General features: G+C 42.7%; 1 pseudogene; it reads left to right on the plus strand.

The window, feature by feature from the left end:
* The first annotated feature begins 784 nt into the window (after window positions 1-784).
* Window positions 785-898, plus strand: LOC116978821 (annotated as a pseudogene).
* Window positions 899-4,985: the final 4,087 nt, after the last annotated feature.

The following is a 4,985-nucleotide window of genomic DNA, read 5'->3' on the forward strand; positions in this document are numbered from 1 at the left end:
CAAGACAGGTAGTCATGAGGCGTTGGATTTCATCACGCCTCCCCTAAATTGCATTTACTCAAAGTGCCCACCATTATTGGGGGGTACATTGAGCATAGCTTTTAAAAAACCCAAATATCTTAAATTGCATTTGATACCCCTGACGTCGGCTATCATTTTCGCATGCTCATTCCAGAGGGGCAGGGTAGTATGGAAAAACACCTGACCCTACTGTTCACCGATGCTCCGCAACTTCTCAGGAAGTTATAAAACCTGCCGTCAACCTAAAATTCACAGGACTGTGAGAATGCCGACCTCACAACCACAGATCCTGCTATCTGGCTAAGTTATCAAACCAAGCCTAAGAAACTGGACGAAGTATCCAAAATATTCGGCATCAAGAGGGCAGGGCCTGGAATGAGCACCACACAAAACCAGATAGCAGTACCTCCACGCATCCACCAGTAGGCGTCTACTTAATAGTACTGGTGAAAGCTCGGGGTCCGCATGCCAACCCCCAGTAAGCCCTTTCAAGCCAGGGTCCAGAGCGGGCCCCATGGAAAATGCACCACCCCCCAACAACACCATCCCTACAGACAAGGAACCAGAAACCGAAGAAATGAACACACCACTAAACAACAGTGAAGACAGATAAGTATGGTTCCTACCATCACATAAAAGGTGAAGGGTTTGTACTAACAGGGGGGGGGGGGAAATCACACCTGGGTTGGGAACATGAAGAACTATCACACTTGGTAGTTATATACCAAAAGTATTCAAGGATATAATTTGAATTAAGAAACCCATCACTTCTCGGCCTTTTGGCTAAGATCAAGTATAGTATCTGTTTTTATCAGTTTAATATCTTATAATTCCCTTATCTAGGGACCATATATTACCAGTTCAGCATGCACCCCAAGGGGTCTACCCTCCCACTAAAAAAGAACATGAGGGACTAGCTAACTGGAAAAGATATACTAGGGGTCATAAAGAAGCCTTTATGAACCTTTGGTACCAACAAACCCAAGATGGTGAATGTCGCACCATCATTGATATACAAGGGGTCATAAAAAACCTAATATGAACCGTTGGTACCAAAAAACCCAAAGAAGGTGAATGTCGCACCATCATTGACTTTACCACTTGAGTATTTTACCAGGTTACACACTTATGGAAAATTGTAACTGCTAACCATGGATTTCCTAGGATACTTTATGGTAGACATCAGCTTAAAAGATGCATACTATTCAGTACCCATTCATAAAATTTCGGAGATACCTATTTACCTGGATGGGGTAACTATGGCAGTATAAATCATCGACTATGGCTAATATCAGCCAAAACTGTTCCCAGATATTCAAACCAGCCCTGACACTATTAAGGAACATATCGTCATGGCATGTCTCTATAATATTAACGACAGACCAATCCATTGGAATAGCTAATCATCAGCATTAGCTACTATACTTATTTAGCCTGGGCTCTGTCATACTATCCAGATAGTTCTACGTTGACACCATCCACAACTATTGACTATCTGGTATTCAACTAACTCTACCCACTCATCTATAACATTGCCATAGGAGAGTCAGCATATGACACAACCTGGAACAATTAATGGTATCAATTAACCAAGCATTCAACAGTGGCTAGAGTAATTGGGAGTTAGTAGCAGCATTACCAGCTACTTAACTTGAACCTTTCCATTAGAGCTAAGGTGCTACTGTTTTAAAATAAATACCCATAACCAGAACATGGTGGCAAATGGACTAATCTGGAGTCGTCATCACTATAGACATTGGGCGTAAAACCTAGTTGGAAATATTGAGTACATTCTATTGGTAAAGCATATTATTCTGTAGTGCACCATTTTGCATGTTCGTTTATAAATTAACAACATCACAGTGGTGGCATACACCAACCACTTGGGCAGAATAAATCGATATCATGTGACAATTTATTTAACAATTGGTAACCATAGGTCGTCAAACATATTCGACCATCAGCAAACCTACCTACCAGGTGAGCTAAATACTGTAAACAGACATATTAAACCAAAGTATTTGCTGAAATTACAAAGCAATATGGAACACCAGATATCGATTTCCCTGTATTTCAATAGAATCACCACGTACCGATATATGTCGCATGAAACCATACTTTGAAGCAGTGGCAATGAATTCATTCCCGCTGAACTGGGGGGGGAATCTAATCTATGTTCTCCCCCCTTTTTTCCTACATCATCAGTCAGGTACTATGGTCTCATCAGTCGGGTACTACGCACATGCCACGATAAATTAAACTACTGGGTTGCAGATTTGAAAAGACCATTACTGGGCCTGGGTTGCAGAATTGGGAAGACCACTGCTGGGCCTGGATTGTCAAAATAGCGCTATCGACACGATGATAGCATCCCATCGCATATCCACTAGGGAACATACTTGGCGAACATCAAGAAGTGGGAAGATACTATTCAAATACAGGAACTACATATTCAACTACAACAAAACCTGTACTGAAGTTCCTGACAGGTCTTCACCACAATGAAGGACTCAGCTACTGCACCATCAACACAGCCAGAAGTGCTCTGTCAGCCTCCTTAACTCGGGCACCAGGACAACAGGCCATAGGGTACTGGTGATCAAATTCAGGAGAGGCATATTCAACTCTAATCCCCCAGACCTAGGTACACCCAAATCTGGGATGTCAGTATGGACCTGACGTACCTTAGGGGGTGGTCACCAGCCAGGCCCCTCACCCTGGAATAGCCCACCCTGAAGACGGTCATGCTGATGGCCTTGTCTCAGCACATAGAGTCCAGTTTCCTCCATCTACTACGATTGGACAATATGGTTATAACACTAGACCATGTTACATCTACCATTAGGGGCTGGTCAAACAGAGCAGACCAGGAACATCAGGTCTAGTCATGGAATTCCGGGCATACCCACCTGAACCACAGTTATGTATCATGACTCACTTATTGAACTACATCGACACAATAAGTAATCCTCGAGGGAGAGAAAAAGCCTTGTGGGTCAGCCACAAGAAACCTTATGGTCGGGTGACGAGCCAAACTATCTCAAGTGGCTCAAGCAGGTACTGGGAGTTGCTGGAGTACATACTAACGTGTATAAATCTTACTCCACCAGGGCAGCATCAACATCAGTGACTAAGAGGATGGACGTGCCTATGGACCACATCCTGGCTACAGCGGGGTGGTGGGTTCACTGTGATGGATGTTTGTGTGAACTTAATTGTGTGTATGTCTGTAGGACATTGTTTTTGTTTGTATGGCTGTGGAAACAAAATTTCGTTTGAGTCTCACTGGGGCTCAAATGACAATAAATTTGTATTGTATTAGGGAGTATACGTTCCAAACTCTTATAACAAGCCGCTGGCAGAACCTGTATCGTTTGCAGAAAAAGTATTAGAATCTGCAAATATATAATTTAAGCCCGGGGGAGCATTTTGGTCTTGTTATTGTTAATAACACCATTATTGTTTTACAAACAGATTCATGGTTGATTACGATAACATACGTCCTCCCTCGAATGACTTCGGCAGCGAGTGAAGTATGAACTGTTACACAGTTTGAAATCACAGAGCTTTAAATTCTTCACGTGGTCACTCACGTGACTCCGAAGTAAAATAGTAAGATTAAACGAGAATTTACCAGTTTGAAGTTTGATCTGTATTTTATGAGGAGTTACGATGAGGGATTACGTGCCCTCCGCTCCCACCCTCAATAATAGAGATCAAACTGGTATCTAAGCTCTCCTTTTCTTTACTATATTTATTTCAATTACTGTGTCTTTCTGTGATTCCACACCGCTGCTTTGAAGTATGCCGCGCATGCGTGCTGGACGGGTTCTTCACGAAATCCCTCATCGTAACTCCTCATAAAATACAGATCAAACTTCAAACTGGTAAGATCTCATTTAATCTTACTATTTTATTTGCTTTTTTGTCTATTTACGAATACTGAACCACAACATTGACGTAGTCAGCAGCTCTTGCTGGAAACAATCGCTGAAGACTGAGTAAGAGGCGATAGTTTGGCCAGGCTCTCGATGGGGGAAGAAAGTGCACTATCCGAACTCCTAAGAGTACCCGGGAAAACTATTGTCCTTCGTCCAAAGTGATCTGGTTCCTGCCAAGATCATTCAGAACAGACAACGCAAGGTAAGACAATTTTTGGGATTGTTGACTCAGATTAAGTAGGCTGTCTGTAGTATTAAGCCGATAAATTGGGCCAGTAATGGGATAGGCACAGGATAACAGGAATGTGGGAGCTTCAGTACATGTGGGTGCTTCGGTATATGTGGGAGTTCCGGTATGTGGGAGCATCGGTACAGCATATGTGTTATTTGGATCCAGAGAAAACGTAACGATTGCATAATGTATAAAAGAAAGAGAGAGAATATGATTGGCCAGCATAATATTAAACAATTGGTATGTATCAATTGGTATGCAAAATATCCCCGGGGACCCCATGTTTGATATAACGACTTTGTTTACAGAGAGAGGGGGAGATAAGGAACAAATTTGTGGAGAGAAACAATTGGAAATAGTGTAGACTACCTCCCCCATGCCCTGGCCACCAGTCACTAACAGCAGGAGCTGCGACACTCAGATCCCATGAAGAGGAAGGGGTTCCAGTACGCCTACAGGGAAGGGCACCCCCAGAAGAACGAAGAGCTGATAAGGATGATGAGGAATAAGAAGGGAGAGGGCTTAAGGCAGAAGAAGAGGTGCAGTGAGAGAGTTAAACAACACAGAGCACCAGGAAAGAGAAACAACAGATAAATAAGAAGATTGAAAAGATAAAGCAGGATGTTGAGCTGGTGGCTTTCGAGGCACTGTACCTTAACTACTCCACAAGAAACGAGGCGGCTCACTTTTGCCCCAAGAACTTCAACATTTTGCAGTCAACAGTCGGTACAGTTTAAAACAAATTTGAAACTAAAGACTCTGACCTGTTTGAAAAAAAATAGAGCTCGTCT

The sequence above is a fragment of the Amblyraja radiata genome, chromosome 11 (assembly GCF_010909765.2).
Source record: "Amblyraja radiata isolate CabotCenter1 chromosome 11, sAmbRad1.1.pri, whole genome shotgun sequence".
NCBI lineage: Eukaryota > Metazoa > Chordata > Chondrichthyes > Rajiformes > Rajidae > Amblyraja > Amblyraja radiata.